Source organism: Sitophilus oryzae, unplaced genomic scaffold (assembly GCF_002938485.1).
Source record: "Sitophilus oryzae breed Bouriz unplaced genomic scaffold, Soryzae_2.0 scaffold_1436_pilon_pilon, whole genome shotgun sequence".
NCBI classification, from domain to species: Eukaryota; Metazoa; Arthropoda; class Insecta; order Coleoptera; family Curculionidae; genus Sitophilus; species Sitophilus oryzae.
Window position 1 is genome coordinate 4,021,392 of NW_022146100.1, and position 20,206 is coordinate 4,041,597.

The following is a 20,206-nucleotide window of genomic DNA, read 5'->3' on the forward strand; positions in this document are numbered from 1 at the left end:
GTCTTTCTTGAAACATTTACTCCTTCAAGGCGAGCTAACTCATTTTTAATAGCAGTACTAGAAAGCAGGGGATTGCGTCGTGCAATTAGGGATATTTGACGGTCTTGTACAGCAGTAGTAACTCTCTTTCTACCTCTTCCAGGCCGGTCTGTAATCTCGTTGTCACTGAATTTTTTTAATATTCGCGAAACATCGCTTTGGTTAACTCCTACAATTTCAACTATTGCAACTTGCCGGTAGCCCTGTTGAGACAGTGTTACTATTTTGACTCTATTAAACAGTGAAATAATGTTTCTAGACATTTTAAGGCCAAAGCAATGGTCAAATTTCTTCTGAAACCCAAGAGGCCACAAATCGAAATGTGCAAGAATTTGTAATAATACTGGGTCTGAACGATAAACATTGTTTACCATATCCATTTTAGCAAAAAAATGTTTATTACAGGTTATCAAAGATATGTACCGGGTACAAGGCAGGAACAAAGAGAAGATGCAAGAAATGATACCGACTTGGAAGTTTTATTGTGTGTGGAAGAGAACGATGGAAAGATCAGCACAAGGAAACTTGAGGATAAAATAGGAATAGATCACACTACAGCGTTTCGAATTTTGAAACGACATAAATACTATTTCTTCAAATATGAAAAGCACCAAGAGCTACGAGATGGGGACGAAATACGGCGGCAGGCGTTTTGTTTTGATATCATGGAAAGAGCAAACACGGATAGGGAATTTTTAAAAAACATATGTTTCACTGACGAATGCACGTTTACCTTAAATAATGAACCCAATGTTCAAAATTATCGATATTGGAACAAAGAAAACCAACACAGGTTTGTCGAATGTAGAATGTAGAATGTTTAGGAGGGGAGTTAATCACCGCGACCTTATAGATCTATTGTGTATTCCCCTTTCTTGAGTTATAACGAGTTATAACTCATCATACAGTCTCAGGGCTTTAAGAAAAGCCAGTATCTGAGACGGCTCCACAGAGGCCAGCTCTCCATCCTCGACATCAGACGTACCAAGGTTCATGGCACGAATGGTCGTCGTCTCGGTGCACTCAGTGATAAGGTGTTCTGGTGTTTCCCCATTTTCCCCACAAAATCTGCATTCGCCGTTGTTTCTCAGTTTCAGCCTACTGAGGTGTTCGTTGAGGAGACAGTGTCCTGTTAGAATCCCCGTGACAATCCGAATATTGTTTTTACTTAAATCAAGGAAAACCTTTGATTTTTCTCGGTCATAAGTTCTAAGGAACTTTTTCGAGTGTCTTAGACCGTTGGAGGACACCCATTCCAAGTTACGGATGGAGTCTTCCAGATTCTTCAGTTCCGCTTTCAGTTGGTTCCCGTTTGGAAAACAGAACGGTTCTGGTCCAGTTAGTGGAGTGTTCGCTCCTTTTCTAGCTAGATTATTTGCTTTTTCATTGCCTTCTATCCCTTCCAGAGTAGGAGGACTTTATTTTCTTAGCCTAGTTTGTTGAGCTTCTCTAGGCATTCTTTGACCAACTTCGAATTGATGGTTACTGAGTTGATCGCGTTAAGTGCTGCTTGACTATCGGATAGAATGGCAATTTCCTGTTTTCGATAGTTCCTATCCAAGATAAATTGTACGCATCTTTCGATAGCGCAAATTTCTGCCTGAAGGATACTGGGGTAGGTGCCCATTGGTTCGGAGTATTCAGTTTTCGGCCCAAATACTCCTATCCCTGTCCCTGCTTTGGTTTTGGAAGCATCAGTATACCACGTGATGGTATGGTCTTTTATATGCTGAGTAAGCGTTTCTTTCTTCCAATCCTTTTTATTACTCAATACTACAGTGAGGTGTTTCTCAAAGTTGTAAATTCTTGGTATGTCATCCACTGGGAGTTGGAGAAGTGGAATTTTCTTTTTGAGGGTGTTCCAAGCCCCTGACCTGAAAATTCTCCCAGTACTGTTTCCGTCAATGACCATTCTAATCATTGTCGCATTGGCATAACTACCGACGACAATATGCAGTGGTGTTAGGTCTAGAATGACCTCCATTGCTGCTGTTGGACATGTTCTCATGGCACCTGTGATGCAGATACATGCCAGTCTCTGTACTTTGCACAGGGTTTGCCTTGCTGTACGTTGCTCTAGTTTTGTATACCAAGCAACTGCTCCATAAGTAATCATGGGTCTTACTATCATGGTATACATCCAGCGCAAAATGTTAGGGGCGCAGCCCCACCTATTTCCCGCCAGTCTTCTGCATATCATGAGAGCCTTTGTGGCTTTGCTGGTAATGTTCTTAATATGCCTGTTCCAGAGAAGTTTACTATCCAGGGTTATTCCCAGATATTTCACTTCCTGTGATGGCAGTATTTCCTTTCCATCTAGATGGATTCTTTTCAAGTTTTTCAAACTTCGCTTTCTGGTGAATGGCACTACTGCGGTTTTATCTGAGTTAATACTCAGCCCGACAGTCCTGCACCATCTCTCAGCGATGCGGAATCCTCTTTGGATAATATCACACAGGGTGCCTTCATGTTTCCCCTGTGCAATGATGACTATGTCATCTGCGTACCCTATGCAGTGTATTCCCGCTAGAGTTAATTCTTCCAGTAGTTCATCCACTACCAAGCTCCACAGTAGGGGGGAGGTCACTCCACCTTGTGGAGTTCCTTGCGTTGTTTTAACAACTACAGTTTTGGTACCTATCTCAGCCTCTGCTGTTCGTGTTGAGAGCATTTCCCAAAACCAGCGAATTATCGTACTGTTCACCCCTCTTGTTTCAAGAGATCGCTTGACCACCTTGTGAGGTATATTGTCAAACACCCCTGCAATGCCCAAGAAGGCACAAAGTGCTGTTTCTTTGCTATCCAGGCTTGCCTGTATTAGCTCAGTTAACTGGTACAGAGCAGTTTCTGTGGATCTGCCCGCTCTATATGCATGCTGACTATCGTGCAGTGGTTTAATCTGTAGATGATTTACTCTAATATGGTTGTCCACTACTTTCTCCTTCGTTTTTAATATGAACGATGTGAGACTAATAGGCCTAAATGATTTGGGGTTAGCCCAGTCAGTTTTGCCTATTTTGGGTATGAAGATGACTTTAGTCTTGGGTATGAAGATGACTTTAAAGTCATCTTATGCTTAGCGATGGGATATATATCCCATCGCTAAGCTGCTTCTTGTAATGTTTAATAGATGGAGTGTAGCTATTTCCTGACCCTTCTTTAGAAGGGCAGGAAAAATCCCATCTATTCCTGCTGTTTTATAAGGCTGAAAGGTGTCAATAGCCCATTTCAGTTTTTGTTCTGTTATTACTAGCTTGGCCGTCTCCCAGTCTTCCCTGCGAGGATTGTGGGGTTCGGTCTGAGCTACTTGCGTATCAATAGATATGCTACCTGGAAAGTGTGTATGAAGTAGGAGGTTAGCTCTCTCTTCATCTCCTTCCGTGTAGCTTCCGTCAGGTTTCTTAAGTGCCATGTTGGGGATGGGCCCACTCTTGGCGATAGCTTTGTGTAGCCTAGCTGCATAAGTAATTGAAGTGATGTTTTCGCAAAAGCATCTGAAGTCAGACCGCTTTGCCCTTCTAATCTCCTTATTATACTCAGTTAGTTTCTCGGCTTAGAGCTGCCATTCGCCGCTGGGTTTGGCTCTGTTGAAGAGTCGTCGGACCTCCGATCTAAAATTGGCCAGCTTTTTGTTCCACCAGGGCTTGTTGTTACTTTTTTGTATGCCCTTACTTGTGGGGCAACTAGATTCATATGCATCCAATATTGCACCACTGACTTCCTTTGCGTACCATTCTAGATACAGGTGGTTCCTAGCCCTACCTGCATCTATTTGGTCCAGGTTGTCTACGAGATTGGTGTGGTATAGTTCCCAATCGGTTTTTCTTGGATTCCTTCGAATTTCAGTTTGGAGTATGATTCCTCCTAATTTGAGGTTTGTCGAAATAAGGACGCAATATCCACAGAAAGTAAATGTTTGGGCAGGGATATTCGGACACAATATTATCGGGCCATTATTTCTCACGCGAAATTGCAGAATATTATTTGGAACTACTCGAAAATCATATTTTACCTGCTTTACATGATGCCGCTAGGGAAAATCAGGAAGTTTGGTACCAAATGGATGGCTGCCCGGCACATAGTACCCTGGCTGTTCGGGAATATTTAGACAATAGTTTTAACGGAAACCTTATTGGCCTAAATCATATACTAAATTGGGCAGCAAGGTCTCCTGATATTTCGCCAAATGATTTCTTTCTCTGGGGCCATTTAAACAACAGGATATACGATATACAAGGATAAAAAATACCCAAATCTAGACGAGTTAAAAAATGCTTCTGAGATAAAAATATTTCTGCCGAATGCAATAGAATTTCAGTTTACCAACTAGCGAATGTAAGAAGACAATTTTATGATCGCCTGGGTTATTGTCTAGCAGTCGATGGAGGAATATTTGAACAGCTTCTTAAATCCTAAAGTTCTAATGCCCACTTGCACCGTTTGTATAAACTTTGTTTAAAGGCTAAACAGTGATTAACTATATAATATCTTATTATAGTTAATCACTGTTTAGCCTTTAAACAAAGTTTATGAAACTGTGCAAACTGTGCACCGTTTGTATAAACTTTGTTTAAAGGCTAAACAGTGATTAACTATATAATATCTTATTATAGTTAATCACTGTTTAGCCTTTAAACAAAGTTTATACAAACTGTGCAAGTGGGCATAAAAATTTAATAGTACCTAAATTAATAAGTTATTGAATATGGTAATAATACTATAATGAACCTTGTAATTGATTACTTTATTTTACTTTAATTCATATTAATTTGTATTTATAAATACATCTTTAAGATTTCCGATGTAGGAATGAGTTTTCAATAATAATAAAGCACTAAATAGGTAAATTTCTGAAATGACAACTTCATTTGACAGTTATCTTTTACCATGACTGGTGCTCATAAGTAAATACAGGGCCATAAGAAAGGAGAAATATTTAAAAAGAAATCGGCGATAACTCGTAAACGAGCTAATCAAAAATATCTAAAGTTATTCTTTTGAATGTGGGTTTTAGTGCTCTTCAATAAACCTAAATAGAATTATTCTCTAAAATAATTAGGGAAGCCAATAATTGACCCCATTAAAATTTACATGGGATTTCCTATGTCCCGTCCGACGATGCAACACCCGGTATAAAAAAGATTCTTTAAATTCCTTTCCGTATATTTTTAAACGATATATGCAATAATTTTGGCCATGTGTATATTTAGAATAGAAGAAGTGTTCGGCAATATTTTAGTTGTCGCACAAGCGTTCAGGAATTTTAAAATCATACATATCCGAATGCTACTTCAGGATTAAGCAAGATGATGTCAACTCTAACCTAAGAAAAATTCAAGCAGGCGCAGGCGTACAGCAAGGAAGTGTAGTGGGACCGGTCCTTTATCTCTTATACACCAGCGATCTGCCTACATGCAATGAAAATGCTGTTACTGCTACATTTGCAGATGATACTGCAATTCTGGCCACCGCAGACAACAATACCAAGTCAACCAAAAAGTTACAAACTTCCGTAGCCGAAATACAACGCTGGACAGCAAAATGGTGCTTTAAATTGAATGAAAAAAAAATCAGTGCATATCGTTTTTACTAATAAACGAGTCGCCTACAAGCCAGTATAGGTATCTAAATCAACAAGTAGTTCTTTACGGAAATACAGCTAAATGTCTCGGCATGACACTTGATGATGCTAAACTCACGTGGAAATCGCATGTGAAGAAAAAATGAAAAGAACAATTTAAAGTACAGGAAAATGTACTGGTTACTACATTCAACGATTCAATCCTGTCAATATACAGGGTGGTCCGAACTGTATTCCGGAAACTTCGGCAGCATATTCTACAGATAAAAATAAGTAAAAATATTCGTATAGATGTATGTCCAAAAATGCCTAGTTTCGGAGATACAGGGTGTAGAAGTTTCATTTCTATTTCGATTTTTTCCAAATAATTTCTGCAGTAACGTCAATATTTGCATTATAAATGGTGTCTGGGAGTTTTTTGACACGATAAATTTGATTTTGATGTCAATATGACTCCTACTAGTAGAGGGCGCCACCTAGATATTTTTTAACTGGTTTTAAGAGTAATAACTTTCCGTCCATACCTGTCCCAGTAAAACTACTGAGTAAAAAAATATACATTTACGACGCTTTTTACGTAAAAAAGGTCTCTTGGTAAAAATTGTTTTCGAGATATTTGGAATCGAAATTATCAATACCTGTCATCACTGACATAAATTAAACATGTTGACTAAATAGTTATTAGACTGAGATCATAAATTTGAAATGTTTTTGTACCAAAAGTTCAACAAAAACTGTTTTATCATCATTTTTTTGCAGAAGAAATATGATTAATTTGAAAAAATAAAAATTTCCCAAATTTATTATTTCAGTGAAATAACTATCTAACTCAACGTGTTTATTTTTCGTTAATAATGGCATCTATTGACTATTTCCATTCTAAATATCTTGAGAACGGTTGCTCGTAGCGATTTTTACAAAGAGATATTTTTTACGTAAAAAATCACAGAAATGTATATTTTTTCCCTCGGTAGTTTTGTACAGGTACGGACAAAAAATTATTACGTTTCAAAATAGTTAAAACACATGTAGGTGGCGCCCTCTACCAATAGGAGTCATATTGACATCAAAAACAAATTTCTCATGTCAAAAAACTCTCAGACACCAATTTTCATCTAAATATTGAAGTTACTTCAGAAATTATTTGGAAAAAATCGAAATAAAAATGAAATTTCTACACCCTGTATCTCCGAAACTAAGCATTTTAGGACATACATTTATACGAACTTTTTTACCTATTTTTATCTGTAGAATATGCTGCCGAAGTTTCCGGAATACAATTCGGAGCGCCCTGTATAATAAGCTTTTGCTTTACCAAGTTCTGAAGCCAATATGGGCTTATGGTATTTAATTCTGGAGTTGTACCAATCAAAGCAATCAAAATATTATCCAAAGATTCCAAAACAAGATAATACGAGGTATTGTTGACGCACCGTGGTACATTCGCAATGACAATCTGCATAAAGACTTAGAAGTAGATGATGTCGACAACGTCATCAGGAAATATGCCTTAAGACATGAAGAGAGGCTCCATCAGCACATCGACATCGAGGCCCACCAGCTCCTGGATAGTGATGGCTGAGTTAGAAGACTGAAAAGAACAAAATCATTTGAACTAGTGTAGCGAAAAGAGTTACTACAGCTCAGTGCATTCTAACCCTAGATCATATATACTTACGTGGATAAATCAACGCCATAAGTTTAGCTTTAAAAAATATGTCCCCAACATCACGACATGCCATTTTCAAACCTTCTTTATTGCACTTATGAAACGTTCAATAGGTTTGTCTTTCTCGAGGACCTGACTTTACGCATGCGCATTAAAAGTGGTACGTGTTTCCAAAATAATTACAATTTTATCCGGTTTAGAAAGTTGTTATGGAAACCAACTTTTCATTGTCATCATATTGTCATAATCTTGTCATAATCATATGTCCATATGTCATAATGATATTTCCATTGTGTAACGACGCTTGTTTTTTGCGTTTTTTATTTTAAACATTGTATTAATTACTCTTTTATCGACCGCTTTTATATAGCCAAGGATGCAAGTGTGTTCAGTGAGAAGTTAATTTTAAGTTTGTGCAATTATATTGCTATTTTTTATTCGTTGGGTTTTAATTTTTGGGTAAATACTCGTAAAAATGAATAGAAGTGTTTGGTATGTGGAAATTATAATATAAATGTCCCCGAATTATCTTTTCACAGGCAAGTAAAGTATTCAGTTGTTCTTTTATGTATATTAAACCACATGCATACTTTCTGGTTAGATTTCCTAAGAACATTGATATTCGTACGGAATGGCTAATTTATTTTTAATATATATTAATTTTTGTGACAGTAACATTCAATTATTGTTCAAATATATGCATTTTACAAATTAAATTTTTAAAATTAATGTTCAAATTTGGCGCGTGGACGATAGGTCCTCGACAAGGATAGATAGAGTAGAAGCACCGCGAGTGCAACAAAAAAAGAAGATAAATGGAAGTCGTTGATATGTTTGGGACAGTTTCCGTAGTGATTTACTTATCCACGTAAGTATATATGATCTAGGATTCTAACATAGTACTGACAGAACCAAAATTACTGTCATAGGATTAGAGTTTTGTATTTTAACCGTAGAAAATTAACTCAAAAACAAATAGCTTATTAGTGTAATTTTACTAGATTGCTATACTAAATTGTCCAAGGGTGATTTAAAAAAAGTTATCTTTACAACTATAATATCATCATCATCATAATCACTACCATATTTAACTTGATACTGACTGTGATATTATATTAGACATACTCTACTAGTATACCATCATTTCAATAAAAATATCTATTACGTTCGCAATCTTTTATAATAGTATTTGGTACCTGACGTTTTTTTTATCTCGCCTCTTTATTTGGTGTTTGATTGTCTAGACATTTTACATATAGACAATGTAGGTACTAAAAAACATTAGAGAGAATAACATTTGAATTTATAACAGGTTTATATGCATTTTTATAACTCGTTATTTTAATAAATCTAGGTATATACGCCCTGGTTTTTCCAATTCGGTATACCAACTTGCATCATCGCTTCATATTTTGGTTAATACCTGCGATGAAGTAATTTCAGTTTAAGATATATCTGCAAGCTCAGAGAAAACTTTGTCTTCTTTTGATTTAAATCATTTTAATGACTTCAGTCACTTGATTTTAAGTTATTTTTGGCAGCGGACTGTATTAATACAATATTTTCTAAAAAATATTGTAAAATATAGCAAGATGTGAAAAGTATTCGGCAATTGGAATTCGTTTTAGCTTACAGCGTGTTTTGATTGCTTTGGTTAGGTTTGTTTGGGTTTGGTTTGGTTTGTTGGTTCATTTTTGTTTATTTTCGTACGGTATTAATGTCTAAATTACAGTATCTACTACGTTCATACCTACACGAGAAGAATGTTTAGAATGTAAAACAGAAACACGTTGTCATGTAACTGATTTCAGTTATTCTAAAATCGGAAAAAAGAGAAAGATGCATTTCCGCAGAGAAATTTTGACGATTTTGTGTTTGGGGAGGCTTCTATATACTGGATGTTTTGTTGTTTTTTTTATAACTGATTCCAAGTAAAAATAACTTCACCCCAAATAACTCCAAAATAATTGAGTAATTTTACTTTTTGAGAACCACTACCTATGTTACCATATTATCAAGATATTATTAAAATTAAAAAAATTTCTTTTCGAAAAAGAAATTTATTTAATTTTAACTATTTCTATTTTGAAAAAGAAGTTTTTTTTTCAAAATACTATCCCAAAAATACCTGCAGTTATTTAAAATTCACACTGTATAATTATTTTCAATTAGCTTTTTGTGCTTGTTTACAAATGAAATGTTATCCATAAATACCGTATGATCGAGAAAAAACGGCGTCAGCGATGGCTATGAAATGAAGATCGCTGTCATTTTATATGTAAATTTATATGGGAAATGTCATCGATCGTCATTTCCCAGCCAACTGGACGCCGTTTTTTTTCGATCATACGGTACAACTTTGTAGTAAAATTCCATGTTTTTCTATAATATAATCTAAATATAACGCTAAAATTGATAAAACTTCCGATGTAGGTATATGCTATTTTTTAATCCGCATTACATTATTTGTCTAGATAGTATTCCGTTTCACCTGACACGCAAAACTGGCAGGTAAAACTTTATGTGTATACAGGGTGTCATTGAAATGGTGTAAAAAAATTCGGGGGGTGATAGTACTCCTAAAAATACTTAGTAAAAAAAGTTCCTATAAGTATAGGGCGGAAAATGCATATTAAAAGAGTTAGGGGCACTGAAAGGGTGAATTTAAAAAACGGTTGTTTTGAAATTGTATGCTTAAAAAACGAGATAAAACTTCGAAGAAAAGTCCTCTGCCATAAATTTTGACCCTAAATCAAATGATGATACTGAAAAATTATTTGGAAAAGCGAAAAGGGTAGTTTTTGCAAGGGTAGGGGGTTGTTTCGTGAATAACTTTTTTGAGATTATTTTTTTTGCAACGTGGTTTTTGAAAACTATACTCTGTTTTTTTTCTCAGGTAAGATTTCGACAAGACGATGATAGAAGAAAAGCAGATGACGTCCCATACCAATCTATTTATTTTACTAAAAAAAGTTTCTAATAATTTTTAAGTTAACTATGGATGGGTTTAAATATAAATCCGTCATGCGTCGTCTCTTGTTGTTTTTAGCCAGTTTTATTGGTTTATTTCAAAAATGACAGATCGTATTTCAATTTTATTGGTTTGACGGAACGACGAACGACAAACGGACGCCGATGCGTTTGAACTCGCCTTTTAGATTTTTGACGCTTGTCAAAGTCTTGCCAAATTAGAGGTTATAATTTTGTGTTAACTTTTGTCAGTTTTGTCAAATACCCTGCGTTTTGGAAGATGATGCATTTTGAATCGTGTTATTCCGTGTGTTTTGTGTCTTTTGAAGTCAAGTGGAGGAAAAATCGAGTGAAAATTAACTGTAGACCCAGAGCACAGTTTATGGTTAATACTCGCTGCCCAGGCAAAATGTCTTATACACCAATAAAGTTACCATCATTAAAGTTCGTATACCATCTCGTCGTAGATAAGTGCATCTCGAATATGGTAAAAGGACCATACTAAACACATCCTAAAAACTGGAGTAGCTGTAAAATATCGACATCACACGATACGTAAATAATGGATTTTAGTACTGCACAAGAAAAATAATGCCAAAGGTACTGGTTTAAAAAACTAAGATTAAAGTTAATTAATCAACCTTTAAGGTACCTATGAAATTTGGTAAATGTTATTAATAATAAAATAGTTTGTTTTATTTATGTTGTTTTATTTATTCCTGCGGAATATTACAAATTTGTATTTGTACATAAGTTATATTGATAAATATAATCATAAATGCGGGAAGTTTCATAAAGCTTGAAAGTAAGAAATAGTTCTTTTTTATATTTTTTTGGTATGTGGTGTCTTGTTCTTGTTTGTTTTGTATTAAGACATACCGTTTTTTATTATATTAAATAACTCGATTACATTTTTTCAGTTTTATACAGTTTTTTTCACAATATTTTGAAGTAATCACTTGTCAGTCAAATTTTAAATATATCAAAGAATATATCTAATAATTTTCTGCTATGCGTTCCAGTTGTACCAACTTATTTCTTTGTAAAATAAAACAAACTACTTTGAAATTAAAATGACAGACACATCTATCACTGTCAAGGATCTTCTCGTTGGACAGACTATACATACTTTTTCCTATAAAAAAGGTACTCTTGTTGCACATCGCCCAGAGCGATGGTTTTCGAGAAAATTGAAAGCAAAGAGATTGCTCTAACTGGTTAATCAACACAAAACTTATGAAAGTTATGGCGGTTCAAAAGTAACCATAAGTAGTTATTAAATAATTAATTGGAAAATCAAAATTTCATAATTTTTTAAACATCTTATTGCTTTAAAAACGAAATAAACTTTTTTGGTTTTAAAAAAAATTGGTTTATTCAGTGCTGATTAATACTGAAGAGCATGCAACTACGGCAACGCATTATTGACTGTTCCAATCAAATTCGGGCAATACCAAGAATATTCCACAGAGTACCTATGCTGAACGTGTAGAAGAAGATTAGATGTCTACATTGAAATGGATGGTGGTCACTTTGAACATTTACTATGAATGAATTAAGGAATGCATTATTTTAATAAGGAATTTTGGTAATTGGATTATTTCGTTTTTTAAAGCAATAAAATGTTTTAAAAATCATGAAATTTTGATTTTTCAATTAATTATTTGATAACTACTTGGTTACTTTTGAACCGCCATAACTTTCATAAGTTTATGTTGATTAACCAGTTAGCAACCCATCAGAGCAAACGTCTTCAATTTTCTCGAAAACCATCACTCTGGGCGATGTGCAACAAGAGTATCTTTTTTATAGGAAAAAGTATGTAGTTCTCAAAAAATGGACCCACGTTACAAAAAAAATAACCTCAAAAAAGTTATTCACGAAACAACCCCCTACCCTTGCAAAAACTACCCTTTCCGCTTTTCCAAATAATTTTTCAGTATCACCATTTGATTTAGGGTCAAAATTTATGGCAGAGGATTTTTTTCGAAATTTTATCTCGTTTTTTAAGCCTACAATTTTAAAACAACCGTTTTTTATATTCACCCTTTCAGTGCCCCTAACTCCCTTAATATGCATTTTCTGCCCTATACTTGTAGGAACTTTTTTTACTATTTTTAGGAGTACCCTGATTTTTTTTACACCATTTCAATGACACCCTGTATGCTATTTTTTAATCCGCATTACATCATTTGTCTAAACCGTCTTCCGTTTCACCGGACACGCAAAACTGGCAGGTAAAACATTATGTGTATATGGGACTTTAATGCTATGGGGTATTCCCGTCAAAAAATTAATAAATAAATATCAACAGAGATCTCACACTCATAAAATAACAAATACAAAAATTAAATAAAACTAAAACACCCATACCTTCAAGTGACCCGAGACACAAACTCGATCTTCTTGGGTATATGCCTTCTTCCGCAACAATACCCTCTTCGATTCTGAAGCACCTTGCACCTTTCCAAAGAGAAGAAGTCGCGCTCGGAAAGAAGTCTTTTCGCTCGCGAGTTTATTTCAGAAAAAACGTTCGCGACTTAGACGGCTCCGTCTACCAGACTAATAGAGACTAGTAGTAGACCTTCTCAAGCCACCTGTATGTACTCTCATCACCGGACACAACCGTCGACCGACTGACTGGACAACAGGCGACCACGAGTTCGGCCTCCTCCTCGGCCGCAGCAGCCAAGCGACCCACACGGTCGTGACGGCGGAGAATGCACCTGGTGCACTCACCTGGGGGGAACCGATGCGCCGCGGGAGGGGAAGGGGGAGCGCGCGAAGGAGAGACATGCCGGTAGACGGGCGTCGCGACGACTGTGTGCGTAGGAGCGGGGGGAGGCGCAAGAGGCACGAAGGACCGCGAGCGACGGTTGGCCGTTTATGGGGGCAGGGTGTCTTCTTCGGGATGGCGGCTGTTCGCGGGACGTGGAGGCGCGCAACCACGTGTTGCACGCGGTGGGTGAAGCGTGTAGCTGATCTAGCACACGGTAAAAAGGTAAAGTTTCGTGCAACATAGAGCGAAGTATCCTGATATGAATTGATAAAGCGATCGATCCAGTTATTAGACATATTAAAAAGTGCCTGGATATACCCTGGTTGTTCGTACATATACGACGACCTTCTTGAAACAAAAATGGCTGAGGGTACCAAACTAATTGGATTTGCGGACGACCTGGCAATGGTGGTAATTGCAAAAACTGAAGAGGCACTGATGAACACTGCCAACACTAGTTTGATTAGAGTCTTAAATTGGATGAAAAAAAATAAACTCTTCAATTAGCCCCACACAAGACGGAGGCAATTTTGTTGACAACCAAAAGGAAAATTTCAGAAATACATTTTAACCTTGAAGACGTAGAAATTAAACTCAGCTAAACCATTAGATACTTAGGAGTATGGCTTGATACCAAAATGAAATTTGGCGAGCACATTGATAAAACGGTAACCAAAGCAAGCAAAACATTAGCTGTACTGTCGCGTCTACTTCCAAATGCCGCTGGACCAAGAGCTTCTAAGAGAAGGGTTCTAGTGGGGGTCATTCACTCTCAACTTCTATATGCTGAACCTATATGGTACAAGGCAATGGAAAATAATAAATATAGGCAGAAAATAAACAGTATACAGCGTACAGCGGCTATAAGAGTCAGCAGTGCCTACAGAACCATTTCTGCAGAGGCTGTTCGCGTTATAACGGGTATACCCCCAATGCATCTCTTGGTTCAAGAACGAGTTGAAACCTACCAAGGAACTTTGAAAACTGAAGCTCGAAATAGACTATGGATAAAATGGCAAGAAGAATGGGTCAACGGCAAGTATGGAAGGTGGACGTATAGTTTAATTCCTAATATTAGAGAATGGATAGAGAGGCCATATGGTGAAGTAGATTATTATACCACCCAGGCCCTGTCGGGCCATGGGTGTTTCAAAAGTTATTTATTTAATCGAACGAAATTACCAACAAACCACTGTGTATACTGTCAGGAGTTAGATGATGCTCGACATACCTTGTTCGAATGTCCAACATGGTCGGTGTTAAGACATAGTACTATATAGCTATGAGCATTCCTTTTACAACAGAAACTATGATGAATAGCCTGAAAGGAGGAGAAAAAAACTGGACTCTGGCCTATACAGTGATAAAAGGAATCATAAAAACTAAAGAGGAAGAAGCACGTAGAAATGCGTAGACAGTCCTCACGTCGAAGAAATGCGAAAGCGGTACCGGCGTGATGTGTCGTAGAAAAGGGGAGGTGGTTTTAGTCAGTAGGAATCTGACACTCCGTCTTATGCAAGATTTCCTCCTCCTCTAAAAAAAACTCTAAAAAAAAATACAGGGTTGTTCACCACATACGACACGGAGTATTGTAGCTAAACGTTTAAATTTTTACAAATTGAAGTTTTGGTTAGATTAGGTCAAATGGAACACCTTGCATATTATTTTATTTTTAGATTCTACGATTGAAATAAAGGTAAATTTGATTAAGGTTTATCACACTTAAACTTTACCGTTTTTGAAATATTTTCAATTTTATGAAATTGCAGTAAAAAGTTTAAGGCTTCATTTCTCCAAGGGTATCAAAGTTTTTAATACTAAATATTTACTGAAGATTGTTTATTGATCCGATATTGCGTTGCAATAAAAAAAATTTAACTATCTCATACAGAGTGTCCAAAAATTTATATTAAATAATTAATAGGTTTAAACGGCAATAACTTGTTTAATTTAAATGGAACACTCTGTATATTTTACGTGAATCGGATGTACAATTTACTTGTCTATGAAATTGTATTATACCATTTTTTACCCATCTCTTCAAGTTTTCGTAGAAAATGCATTTTCTTATAATTTAGACCTCATTTATAAATATATATATAAAATCTGGGATTTAGTGGGGTTGCAGTCGGAAGGGTTTGCAACCCCACTAAATCCCAGATTTTCTTTCTCACTAGTCAGTCGAGACTACTTTCTGCTTATATATATATATATATATATATATATATATATATATATATATATATATATATATATATATATATATATATATATATATATATATATATATATATATATATATATATATATCCATGGAATATTGACATTTTAGATTATTTTTAAAGATGTAACAAATTTTCAAAGAGTACAGATACTAATATTGTCGATATAGTTCGTTTGTTTCATTAAAAAATAAAACAAAACTGTTTAAATATTTTTTGTTAAAGAGGACCAATTAATATGATCCCAGTATTCAAACTACATTAATTGACTGTTTAAATTGATTAATAATAATTGTTCCAAATACTAAATAACTGAATTTTGTATGTGTATTAGACAGTGTGGTAAAAAGTAACGCCTTATACATTTTATTTTTATTTTTTACGAATGCTTATATTTATAACAACAGAGACGTTTACTTTCATAACTTGTTATTATATTGATTTCTGAGCTAAATCCACATTTATTTAGAATAATTTATTAATTAAAACAATTAAGTATGTAATTAACTAATTTTTGTTCGGAAATAATAGTGGTATATTTAATTGGTATACTCTTTTACAAAGATTTAAATAAGTTTTTTTTGTATACAAATGGGCTTTAATTTTAACATTCCACAGGGTGTTTCAAACTTTCACCAAAATAATAACATTTTGTGTTCCCTCGTATAATTGACAGATTGATTGGAACTTTCATTTTTAATTTAGAAAAAGATACTAAGAAGTCAAATAATTTAGCCACAAATTGCTTTAAAAGGTCATCAAAATTGATCCACTATAGAACACAATCTATACTAATAGACATACTGATTAATCACGATCCTGCTCAAACAACTCAACGTAAGAAGCTCAATTTTGGTATACAGGTTGATTCTAGGGTGTAGAGGTTCGATAAGAAGGGATTTCTCGAAATTCCAGTTCCAAGAGGGTGAAACCACCCCTGAAAAATTACAATATTTGTTATTTAAAAACGGATAAGTTTCCGAAAAAACCCTTAAATACGTATATTTTATTTTGTTCTTTTTCATATTTTAAGATTTTTTAAAAATGTATACAGGGTGTTTCGAAAAATCTGGTCATTGATTAATCACGATCCTGCTTAAAGCGCTTGACGTAAAAAGCTGATTTTTGGAAAACAGATTGACTTTAGGGTGAGATTCGATGAGACGGGATTTTTCGAAACTCAAATTCTAAGGGGGTGAAACTATCCTTATCAAAAAACCGGTGAGTTTTTCGGAAAAACTCTTAAACACGTATATTTTATTTTGTTGTTTTACATATTTTAAGATTTTTTATAAATTTATACAGGGTGTTTCGTAAAATATGACCATTGAGTAATCACGATTCTACTTAAACTGCTTGACGTTTAAAGCTGATTTTGGCGAACGGATTGACTATGGGGTGTAGAGGTTCGACAAGGAGGGGTTTCTCGAATCTCAAATTCCAAGAGGGTAAAAACGCTCCTCAAATATTACAATATTTGTTATTTAAAAAACGGTTAGTCTTTCGGGAAAACGCTTGGACAAGCATAATTTATTTGGTTTTTTTACATATTTTGAAATTTTTTAAAAAATCATACAGGGTGTTCCAAAAAGTTGGGTAATTTCCTAACCACGATTCTGCTTAAACTGCTTGACGTAAAAAGCTTATTTTTGGCAAACGGATTTTTCGAAAGTAAAATTCCAACGAGATGAAACTACCCCTCAAATATTACCAAGTTATATAATAATATCACCATATTGTTTTTTCTCATGCCGACATAAATGTGAGAAAATTTTATCCAGTTTGTATGTTAATGGAAATTCTTGCTTTGTTTTATCATCACCATTACAAATGATTAATTAATTCGACGCAAACGAATTTGCTGGTACACGCTAGTATATTATAAAACTTTAAAATACATAAAAAATGGTGCCTGTTTTTCGTGCCGGCGAGTGTAGTTTTGATTAGTCTGAAATTATTATGGAAGACATATTAATTTTAGGATTGGATACTAGTGATAACAACCGGGAAATATTCGAATTTGTTAAAGTTATTGGCAACCAAACGAACCAAATCAGAATAGCCCACCATTTCAATCATTGTTGGTCGCTCCGTATATGTAGCATACCGGTTGTATGTGTAACTGCTTTATTTTACCGGACGCACTGAACTAATGAATTTATTGCCGCTGGAGTGCATTAATTGCATGTTAAAAGAAGCCTGACTCGGCTTAGACGTTTATTAAATAAATTACGTGAAAAACTTTTTATTATAATTAAGATGGAGATCGAAATCTTTACTACTGAATAAATTATAATAGCTACCAGATGGTGGACTTTCATAATTTGTTTAACTAGTATATGTTTCCTCATGCAGCTTCTTGGGATGTTCACCAAGATGCCATCAAAAAAGTTTAAAACATTTCAAGCATTGCTGAGTTTTTTGGAAAAAAACGGATTTGTTTGGAAATCAATTTTACTTTTTAGAAATTAAAAAAACTAATTACACATTCTCATAGCGACTTTATTAGGGCTATCTGACAGTATTTTTAGATTTTCCAATTAGCTGATAATTTGTGAGATACAGAGAACCAACTAATTTTTTTTAAATACGGACCTGCATTTTTTATTTCAAGTATAGAAAGAACTCGGTCTCCTGTGTATAATGATATGCCACACTTGATACTTTTTTTTGTTTTGGGTACTTTAACAATAACAAAACTATTTAATTATGATTTAAAATAATTTCAAGTCCGACTTTGGTTTTTTAAATTATTTCATCTGATTGCATTCATCGCAACAATACGTATTAGCACTAATTAATATTGAATAAGAAAAATCCAGCCAATTGAAAGATTCAATTAAATAATATCTAATTCAGCAATTTAAAGATATTTTTTTAATTTTTTTTATTGTGAACTTAAAATCTCAGTGTACTATCTAATAATATGCATAATATTAATCGTAGTTATTATAAATAAATCAACTTCTACAAACTATAGTTTCTAATGCTCTACATGTTCAAAAGGGTACCACGCACCCTCCCTAATGCACAAATTTATTTTTCGTTCAATCTTACTTATAGCTCTTTGAACAGATCTTCTTATACTTCCGAATGTATATATTTTGTACTCTTTATTGTAAATGTTGAAATGTATTGATTTCATTTTTTGAAATGATTTGATTGTTGATTGTTTACATATTATATTTTTATATTGTTTATTTTATATTATTTTTTATTATCTTATTGCATTTGATTTTTCGTATTCAATATTTTACCCCACGTTATTGTTAAGTTTGAAAGCTTATCAGTATTGTAACGATAAATAGATTAAATATTAAAAAAAACAGACCCGTGCTTTGGTTTAAATAAATTGTGTTCAAATGTCTAAAATAAAAAAAAATAAGTGTACCATATCAATATACTCAGGAGACCGAGTTCTTTCAAAATCCGAAATAAAAAATGCAGGTCCGTATTTAAAAAGATTAAGTTGGCCTCTCTATCTCACAAATTATCAGCTATTTTAAAAAATCTAAAAATACTGTCAGATAGCCTTAATAAAGTGACAATGAGAATGTGCAATTAGTTTTTTGATTTTCTAAAAAGTAACGACAGGAAAAAAAACCGTTTTTTTTCCAAGAAACTCAGCAATCCTTAAATTTTTTAAACTTTTTTGATGGCATCTTGGTGAACATCTTAAAGCGCAACTTTATTCCAATTTAACTATGTTCGTATCTATTACGGTTACCGAGATACCAATGCTCGTACCTCGAATTTGTAGCACGCTGTATAAGCGAAACCTGGGTGCCGTATATATCGTCGGCACATGAACGCATTAAACAAGTTGCAAGAGGGACACGTCATAAGCCGCGTATAAATATGCCGAGGCAAGTACGAGACAAACCCGAAACGAGTATGAAACGAGGCTATAGCAAATTCTTTCCAAAAGGCGTACTAATATGCCGAGACGAGGACGAGACGAGTCAACCTCAAGCGGAATTCGTCATATTATAGCCTCGAGCCGAGCGATTTAGCCTCGAGCAGAGTCCCTGCCCAGTCGAACGGCGTTGTCTCGCGGCTATCCATTTTCAGTGGAGCCTTTGACGAACCCACAAAATTCTTCATAGGGCTATGCGATACTGAGGTAGTATCGATATTTTGGTATCGGTTGTATTGAATATAAAGTATCGATACTTTAAAATATTGATAAATATATTAAAGTATGATTCGATACCATTCAATATTTTAAAAAATTAATTATAAATTTAAGTATACTGTGATTTTTAATTGGATTAGGATCGAAAAAAATCAACAGAAGTCCTTTGTTTTAAATTTGTCGACGTTTCGCAAAATTTATTTGCATCTTCAGGACACTACAAAGTTAAGAGAATAAAATACAATCAAAAAATTTTAAAAATTTAACAAACAACTTAAAACACATATCAGTGGAATTCCACACATATACAATTGGTAAAACTACCCTAATGTTAACAATTAAATAAAATATATGTATATGTTATAAATTTATAAATTTAAGATCGCTTGTAAATAAAAATAATAAGGGATAAGGCCAGAATATAATCAGGATATTTTCTTATTCGCATTTAACGAAAAAAATCGACGATTGTGGCACTGTTTTATACAAAAAACTACCAGAATCAGAACTAAATCAGTCATCAAACGATCTCAAATTACTAAAACCACTTGGAAGAAAATGATAAAACACTTAACCTAGGGTTGGCAACTTTGAAAATAAAAAATAGTGGCGAGAAGATAAAAAGAGGCACAGGCGAAACATTTTTGAAACGTCGCTCAAATGTCGAGAATTTACCAAAAAGTTATATAAACGGTATGCGATAAATATTTAAAACAAACAAAAATATTTATACTCAAAACTTATTAAAATAAACAATATAAATAACTTTTTTTCAACACATAAACTAACAGTAAGTAAACATAAAATTACA